A 9,997-nucleotide genomic window follows, 5' to 3' on the forward strand; every position below is an offset into this window, starting at 1 on the left:
ATCCTTTCACTTTCATTCTGCATGCATCTTTGTTGATGAGATGCATTTTTGTAGGCAGCAAATACATGGTTTTTGTTTTTTTAATCCATTCAGCCAGTCTGTATATTTCAACTAGAGAGTTGAGTCCATTTACATTCAAGATGACTATTGATATGTAATGACTTAGCCCTGCCATTTTTTTTCCATAAAAATTCCTATTGTTTACTTTGTATTTCCTTTTTACTTTTACTGAGCAAATTCTGCCTTCACCTTCTTTCGTAATGATGACCATATTTATGTGTTTCTATGTGTAGAACATCCTTAAGCATCTTTTGTATGAGTGTTGAAAAACTCAATTTCTGTTTGTTATGGAAAGTCTTTATTTTACCTTCATTCATCAATAAGAGCATTACAGGGTATAGTATTCTGGGTTGACTTTTTTTTAAGACTTGGAATATATCTCGCTATTCTCTCCTAGCCTATAGGGTTTCTGAAAGAAATCAGCCATTAGTCTTATTGGAGATCCTCTGAAAGTAATCTGGTGTTTCTCTTGTGGACATTTTAGAATCTTTATGTTTTATTGTGGAGAGCTTGAATACAATGTGTTGTAGTGAAGATCTTTTTTGGTCATATCTATTAGGAGTTCTGTGTGCTTCCTGTATTTATATATCCCTTTCTCTCTCCAAAGTAGGGATGTTTTCTATAATTATTTCACTCAAAAGGCCTTCTAATTCATTCTCTTATTCCAAGCCTTCAGGAACTCTTCAGACCTGTATGTTGGGTCACTTGCTAATATCCCATAAATCTCCAACACTGTTTTTTAGTTTTCTTATTTCTTCTTCTGTTTGGTATGACTGTAAAATTTCCAGCAATTTTTCTTCTAACTCAAATGTTATTTCTTTTGCCTCACTAATTCTCTTAAGGCGTTCCATCATGTTTTTTATTTGTTCTATTGAATTTCATTCCCAGTATTTTGTTTTAATTTCTCTTTAAAATTTCTGTGGGAAAAATTTTCACTCATATTAAGTATGGATTTCTTTAGTTCATGAATTTGCTTCTGATTACTTCTAAGAAAGCCTATGATCAATTTTTGGAATTCTGTTTCTGGTATTTCATCAATCTCTTCATCTTCATATCCTAGTATTGAAGTGTTATGTTTTTTGAGGAGTGTCATGTTGTCTTCCTTATTCTTGTTTCTTGAATTGCTGTGCTTATTATTATACATTTTTGGTTATATGGTTTTTTTTCCCTGTGGAGGCTTTTCTCTTTTAACTATATCTCTGCGGCTTAGTGGAGTGTCCTCTCTTTTATTGAAAACCCAGAGGCATGTGCTGGGTGTGTTCAGGGAGCTGCTTTCAGTGCTCCAGGGTGAGGAAAGTGTCTAAGGTGACATCCAAATTAGGCAAGGTTAATTGCCTCTTTTTTATTATAGGGAAGTTTGTCATCTATGTTGGCATAGTCTCATGCTCACCTTCTCTCCTCAAAGGAGACCAATGTCTGAGAGCTAGCACTGGGGATACGATTTTCATCTGCACTGCTACAAGAACCACACAGAAGATCTGTGCAGTCCTCAGTGTGAACACAGATCCTGCAGGAATGACTGTCACCAGGGTATCAGGGAGCCCTGAGCATGTAGAGCTGCCCACAATGACTTCCCAAAGTTCCAGCCACACCCTGTGACTTCCCATGCAGTCACATTCCTTTCATAGTCCTGGCACACAAGGTTCCCACAGTCATGAGCACCCAGCTCCCTTTCAATACTCCCAGCCAGAATTGGGTGCCTCCTCTTGGCTGGTTGCTGGGCGCACAGGCACAGATAAGAGCTGGTGCAGCTGTTGCATATATCCAAAATGGCACCCACCTTCTCTCAGTTAGTTACAGCACACTGCTACTGGGTAGTCTGGGAGAGAGAAATGTGCCCCCCCCCCCCTTTTCCCTCTATGTTGGCAAGTTAATGGTTCCCATAGTGCTCCAAGCTGGATTCTCTTCAGGCTCTTCTTGAAGCTTTATTGCCAGTGGCTTGGGCTGCTGCAGTCTGGTTTCACTTCACTTCAAAGCTGGTCCTGAGGCTCTCGGCTTCTGGGGTCCTAAGTTGTATGTGTCCACATCCTCCATATAGGCCCACAATGTGTCTCTAATGTGCATTGAGTTTCCACTGTTGTTTTCTCTTTAACTCTTACCTGAAACTACATTCTCCACTTTTTTATATTTTTTGACAGGCAGAGTTAGTCAGTGAAAGAGAGAGAGATAGAGAGAGAGTTATAGATAGTGAGAGACAGAGAGAGAGGTCTTCCTTCCATTGGTTCATTCCCCTAATGGTCGCCACGGCCGGTGCTGTGCCGATCCGAAGGAAGTGCCAGCAGCTGGGTGCTTCCTCCTGGTCTCCCATGGGGTGCAGGGCCCAAGCACTTGGGCCATCCTCCACTACACTCCGGGGCCACAGCAGAGAGCTGGACTGGAAGAGGAGCAACCAGGACTAGTACCCAGCACCCCAACCAGGACTAGAACCTGGTGTGCCAGCGCCACAGGCGGAGGATTAGCCAAGTGAGCCACAGTGCCGGCCCCACTTTTTTAATTATATTTTTTCTAAAATATTCATTTATTTACTTGAGAGGTAGAGTGACAGAGAGAGAGGGAGAGACAGAGAAAGAGGTCTTCCATCCACTGGTTCACTCCCCAAATGGCTTCAATGGCCGGAGCTTTGCTGATCCGAAGCCAGGAACCAGGAGCTTCTTCTGGGTCTCCCATGTGGTTGCAGGGGCCCAAACACCTGGGTCATTTTCTACTGCTTTCCCAGGCCATAGCAGAGAGCTGGAACAGAAGTGGAGTAGCTGGGTCTTGAACTGGCACCCATATGGGATGCTGGCACTGCAGGCAGTGGCTTTACCCACTACGCCACAGCATCGGGCTCTCCCTTCCCTTTTAAAATTGCTGACATATGTGTCTTCCCTTGTATGAATGTACCAGCTTGTATATCAGTTCATTTATTGAAGAATATGTTGGTTGTTTCCAGTTTGGGACAATTATTAGTAAAGCTGGCAGAAGCAATCATATAAAGGTTTTTTTTTTTGTGGAAAAAATTTTTTTATCAATTGAGTAAATACCTAATGGTGTCATTTTTGGGTCATATGATATGACTAAATTTAGTGGGATTTTTACATTTTTTAAAATAATTGTTAAATTCAAAGATTTTTTAGAAAATTAGATGTCTACATAGTTATTGAATATTGCCTCTCTAGCCTTAACCCTGATGAACTTTTTGTTAGAGAATTAAAAATATGTTAATTTTATTGGCTAAATTAGACATTTTACCAGAAAATGTACATATACTTTTACAACCTAACATTATTTTAGTGTTTTTTTTAAACTACATTATTTGTGTAATTTCAAACAAGAATAATTATTATAAGTAGTTGACATCTCATTAATTATTTTTCAAAACCTGCAAGCTATTTAAACTAAAGGGACTGTCTTTTTTATTTTTGCCTTTTCCTTTTCTCTGTTCACTAAAAGTGTCTATTATTATTCTTCCTTCTGTTGAGTTAATAATATGTTGATGATCATTTAAATGTTATGAAGAACTTAATAGAACATGTACCTAGATATTTTAAAGTTCGGGTTAAGTTTGTAGAAATTAGTTTTAATCCCCCAGCTACTTCATTCTCTTTTCTTCCTACTTCTCTCTAGGGTCCCTCACTGTTCAGCACTAATTGGTCACTTTGAGGTGCTTAATTCAGAGGAAACTTCATAATAACTGGGAACTACCTGTTACTTCAGAGTAAATAAAAGGTTCCTTGTGGATTTGATACATGAGGTCATTTCCCTTTTCATAGCTCCCTGGGCACTTAGTATAAAAGTGCTGTGCAGTGATAACTAAGTCTTTGGAACAGACATAACCCCCAACCCACTAAGGTTAGTTGAATGTCCCCTGGGTCTTTGGGCACAGTAGGCAGGCTCTCTGCTAAGAGGTGTCAACAATTGCCTCAGTCAATAGAATCCCTGGGTGTATAATCTATACATTATGTGGTGATCCATTACAGATCCTTTTGTGAAAAGATATAGGATAAAGCCCTGTCCCCACACTATGTAATGTGCGTGTGAGGAGATCAGAAATGATCATAGTGCTAACAACATTTCTGAGAATGAGACAATGTAAAATAGTTTGTGGGCTGAAACAGGAAGACCAATAAGAGGAAGAAGAAAAGGGAGGCCCTGGTGGTTTTGCCAAATCCCAATTTGTTTCTCTGGTCCTACTTGGACAAGTGCTTTGGTTGTTGGCTGCTTTACAGTGAGACATGTCCCTTGCAGAGCCCTAACATAACTTCCTTCTTTCTCCACAAGAAAGGAAATAGTGGCAAGGATGTGACTTTCAACATGTCAGACTATCAAATGTCTGTAAAGGTGATGGTGTTCCTTTGTTTTCAGACTCTCAGGTTCCTGGGAATGTCTGAAAAGCCAAGATGTGATTCTGCTTATAGTATCAAATTTTGAGCCTACATGAGCATAAAACTGGATCATTAATGCCTTCAACCTTCTTGGAAGTTGGTTTTTTAAAGGTACTTAATTGTATATGCAGTATGTATGTGGGATCCCAATTTCTACAATTCTGAGCAATGAGATAGACAGTTGTTTTGTTGAATGCTTTATATTCTAGCAATTCTACTTTTATATGGCACTCGGCAAATATTTACTAAGTGTCTTACTTTTATGTGTCAGGCATGAGGAGACATAACTACAAAGGGACTATAAGTATACCTACCACAAATTATGCAGGCACTGTTGTGTGGTAATTTAGTGATCATGAGCTTTCAAACCAGTGAGTTTTGACTTTGAGTCCTAGTTCTACCATATACGGAAGACATGGCCTTGCTGTAGGATTAAGTCACTATAAGTTTTATTTTTCTCTGTAAAATGAAACTTTAACAGTGTTACATAGGACAATCAAATAAGATAATGCATTTAAAGCACTCTGTACAGTGCTAAGCTTGTAGTGTGCACTTGAGAAATATGATCACTATTCCTACTTATTATTATTGTAAGTATTTAGAGAATAACACTTCACATTGACTTTTACATGTGTGATATTTTGCAATTATTAAGATAACCTTATGAAAAGAATAATATTATTACATTGCTATTCTAATATTACAGATTAGTAAATGAGGATCCACAGGATTAAAGGTCATCCCAGATTTCCACAAATGATTGTTTTTTGACAGTTTAAACAGATATCCCTAGATCTCATGTTGAATACTCTGAACTCTGCATCACAGCATTATTAAAGTTTTCTAAATTAATCCAGATGACATTTAATAGATTAATCCATAATAGATTAGGAAAAGTTTATAATTGGGGCCAGTGTTGTGGCAGAGTGGATAGAGACTCTAAGTGGGATGCCAGTATCCTGTGTGGACACTGGTTTGAATCCATACTGCTCCACTTCTGATCCTGCTCCCTGCTAATGCACCTGGAAAGATAGTGGAGGAAAGCCCAAGTGCTTGGACACCTGTACCCACGTGAGAGACCTGAAAGAAATTCCTGGCTCCTAACTTCAGCATGGCACAGCCTCAGACATTGTAGCCATCTGGAGAGTAAACCAGCACATAGAAGTTCTCTCTCTCTCTCTATCTCTCCTTCTCTCTGTGTATAATTCTGCCTTTCAAATAAATCTTTAAAAAAGGAAATGTTTATCATTACCTTGATTCTTTGTTTACCTCTCTGAAATCACAAATTTTTTTGCTCCAATTAATCCCCTTCTTTTCACCATTGTCACTTTCCTCTCATCTCATTCTCCCAGTGGAGAACTGGAAGTTTGTATAAGGAAGGCATTGGCTTATAGAAAATGCTGTGTTATAGGTAGTTGCCCTGGATTTGACATAATATATCTGTGATAAAATGAATACTTTAGTATCTTCTTTATCTTCTTGTGTCAGTTGTGAAATTCAATGGTCTTGACATAAACAAAAGCAACTGTCTGATTTATTATAATGGACTCTTCTAATATTTAAAGACATAGTGACAAGACACCATCAACCTAAGGACATATATGCTAAGCTTACTTGCAGGAAGAATATTCACTTGTTTGCAACATAGAAACCTGAAGTCCTTGTGTGTCTAGCTGGGACTGTCCTGAGCTAATGAAGCCATAGAGTCACATGATGGTAAGACCTTAATTCATGCAGATGTGTAGGATTCAATATCAAATACTCACAGACATTACAGACATAAGGTGGACATATGAGGTGGGAAGGGCAGAGGGAAGAGTGGCAGTGTGAGGAGTAGGAACGGAGAGGAATGTTAAAATTCATCTCCAATTTATTAGCATATATTATGTTATTCTGCACAGGAAGTATAAAAGAAAAATATCAACATCTACTACAGTGGTGGAGCCAGGCAAGCTTGGGCTGGTGCAATTATTTTAAGGCAAAAGATGAAAGGGGTGTCCTGTATGTCAGAGAAGGTGTTACAGAAAAGGAAGTTCTTGTGCTGAGAGATTGTCATGAGATGTCACCAGGGGGCCACCACCAGGAGCAAAGGATCACCAGAGGTACAAAGAAATCAAACAGCAGTGATAGAAGCAGCCTTAGAAAGAGATGCATCAGCCTAGGGTGGGGACCTGTTGTACATTATGACAGTAAGGTGGTTTCTGAAGAACCCACAAGTGCCTCATGAGAGAAGAGTCATCTCTACACATCTGCCAGGCTTATAAAGCATGAAGCTGTCTTGGGAGAGTAAGAGATTTCTGAGAGGCCCTTCTTTATCCTTTTGCATGTCCCAAGCAGGATGAAATGTGCTACTGTTAACATTCTGCAAAGCAGGGGCAGGCAGATGAACAGGTTGTTCACAGTCCCTCTCAGGCACACAGGTACTGGAAAGATCTTTCTGGGAGTAGGGTACTGCTGAATGCAAATGAAGTTCTGAGATTTCATTATCCATGAGATCAGCTTTCACTTCCTGGCAGCTTCATGGTTCTGTGGCTTTGCCAATCGGCATGTGGACCATTTCTTTTGTAGGTTGCTGATTATTGTGAATCTGTCATGTGTGAATATTGACCCAACAGAGTCCAATCATCCTGGGCAAGCCTGTGTCCATCATTCGGACTTCCTATATATGCATTCCCTGAACAGTATTGATAATACCTTCAGCAGAGGGGTGGAAAAGGGTACTTGGGGCCTGGGATTCCCATGAAGTGAAGGTCTCATTTTTTTTTTTTTGGACCACTATGTTTTTGTATCTGCAGCCAAAGAACAACTACTCAACACCAGAGCAAGGCACTGGCAGTACTCTACATGATTCTGGCACCCACTGTCAACCTCCTGATCTACACACTGAAGAATAAAGATGTGAAAAAAGCAATCAGGAAGGTGCTGGGGAGAGAGCAGGTTTAGGGAGACCAAGAGCTGGAAGGAAAGGTGAGACAATCAAAGGAGACACAACAGGATCTGTTTCATTTAACTGCATTTATTTTATGTTTCTACTGAGTGGATTGGAATATCCACTATGTTCTCTGGTTATTTCCAAGACTCTTCCAGGAAAGGAATTTACCACAAGAAATCTTGATCATTCTTTAAATGAACTTCTGGCCAAGGAATTTCTCACTCGCAAGTAATTCTGTAACTTACTATTAATGCCTTTTTAGTGTCAATAAACAGTTATTAACTCCCTCAAATGCCATCAACAATATGCCCATATGTTTTACTAACACTGATAATACTTCTGCTACACTTACTAAGCACCTTCATGGTAAACAGATTCAATATATGGTATTAATATGGATGTTGGGTGTGTGTGTGTGCATGAGATTATGTTAGCTCAGTTAGTTTTATAGGTGTATATTAATATATTATATCATCATATACTCATAAATTCATATGTTCTAACTATACTTTTGTATAAATATACTTAATTATGTGTGTGTTTGTATATATATATAAGAATACTTATCAGGGTCAGTGCTGTGGCTTAGCTAGTACAGCACCCATATGAGTGCCACTTAAAGTCCCGGCTGCTCCACTTCTGATCCAGCTCTCTACAGCCTGGGAAAGCAGTAGAAGATGACCCAAGTCCTTGGGCCCCTGAACCCATGTGGGAGATCCAGAGGAAGTTCCTGGCTCCTGGCTTTGGATCAGCTCAGCTACAGCCATTGCGGTCATTTGGGGAGAGAATCAGAGGATGGAAGATTTCTCTCTATGGCTCTACCTCTTTCTCTCTTTCAAATAAATAAAATAAATCTTAAAAAAAGAATATTTTTCTTTCATATGATGTGGTGAGATACCTCAGAATTAGAGACACATCTTACATAACTATATAGATGAATTTCTGTATTATAAATATACATATTAGTAAGTGTAAATCTATAAATATGTAATATATTTCTTTCAATATATTTAATACTATGTATTGTGCATATAATATATTTATTTAAAAGAGTTATTATTGGCTAGGGAAGTATTAATGACTCAGTCTAATGTTAATGACCCAAGAGATATCTCAAAATCTGCCAGGAATGATGGTCTCTGTTCCCCTGCAAGGAAAAGTATTTTGTAATTAGGCATATTTTTTTTAATAATATTCAATTTTAATAAAAATTTGAAGACACCATTTCTTTTTCTTTTTCAGGTGTTACTTTTCAGGGATTATATTTAAGTATTTAATCCATCTTGACTTGATTTTTGCATAGTATGTGACTTTGTGGCTGAATTTCATCTTCTAACTGTGAATATCTATTTTTCTCACTATTGTTTATTGAAGATGTAATCATTTTGCTCTATTTACATGGATTTTTTCTGGAATCCCTGTTATTTCCTTTGTCTTTTTGCATCAGTTTATAAACCAGTGCCTTTCAGTTTTGGTACTTTAGCCCTGTTTTATATCTGGAAGTCATGTGTTTTGATGCCTCTAGGTTTGTTCATTTCCTTCATGACTTTTCTTATCCTTTGCCTCCCACCCTCCAGTTTTCCCTTACCTTCCATTCCTTCCCCTTGCCTTGCCTTTTCTTTCCTTTTTTTCTTTTATTCTCTTACCTTTTCTATCTTCTTTCTTCTTTGGGGACTTTAAAAAAAGATTTATTTATTCATTTATTTGAAAGGCAGAGTTACAGAGAGATAGAAACAGAGTCAGAGGCAGAAAGAGGGATCATCTATCCACTGGTACACTCCCCAAATGGTTGTAATGGCCAGAGCTGGGCTGATCTGAAGCCAAGCATGGAAAGCCAAGACACTCTGGCAAAAAGATCTCTGTGAGTGAGATCCCAGTGGAAAGAACAGGTCTTCAAAGAGGGAGGTGCCTTTCTCTGAAGGGAGGAGAGAACCTCCACTTTGACTATGACCTTGTCTAAACAAGATAAGAGTCGGAGAACTCAAGGGGCTTCCATAGCCTTGGAAACTCATGACTGGTGCATAGGGAGATTACTGATGCCATAAACAGGAGTGTCAATTTGTAAAGTCAACAACAGGAGTCACTGTGCACTTACTCCTCATGTAGGATCTCTGTCCTTAATGTGCTGTACACTGAGGCTTAATGCTATAACGAGTGCTCAAACAGTATATTTCACTTTGTGTTTCTATGGGGGTGCAAACGATTGAAATCTTTACTTAATGTACACTAAACTGATCTTCTGTTAAAAAAAAAAAAAGAAAAAGAAACTATCAATTCCCAACTTGACTCTCACTGGGATTAAACATGACAATAGGTCTGATCTGATTTCATCATCATTTAAAAAAAAAATCATCTATTATTTTTCACCTTATGTTTCTGTGTGGGAACAAACTGTTGAAATCCTTACTTAAGGTATACTAAGCTGATCTTCTGTATACTAAGATAATTGAAAATGAATCTTGATGTGAATGGAAGGGGAGAGGGAGTGGGAAAGGGGAGGGTGGTGGGTGGGAGGGACGGTATGGGGGGGAAAGCCATTGTAACCCATGAGACGTACTTTGGAAATTTATATTCATTAAATAAAAGATAAAAAAAAAAAAAGAAATTGAATCAGTAATAAAGATCTTCAAAAAAAAAAAAA

This window comes from Oryctolagus cuniculus, chromosome 14, assembly GCF_051225735.1.
Source record: "Oryctolagus cuniculus isolate XC-2025 breed Fujian yellow rabbit chromosome 14, ASM5122573v1, whole genome shotgun sequence".
NCBI classification, from domain to species: domain Eukaryota; kingdom Metazoa; phylum Chordata; class Mammalia; order Lagomorpha; family Leporidae; genus Oryctolagus; species Oryctolagus cuniculus.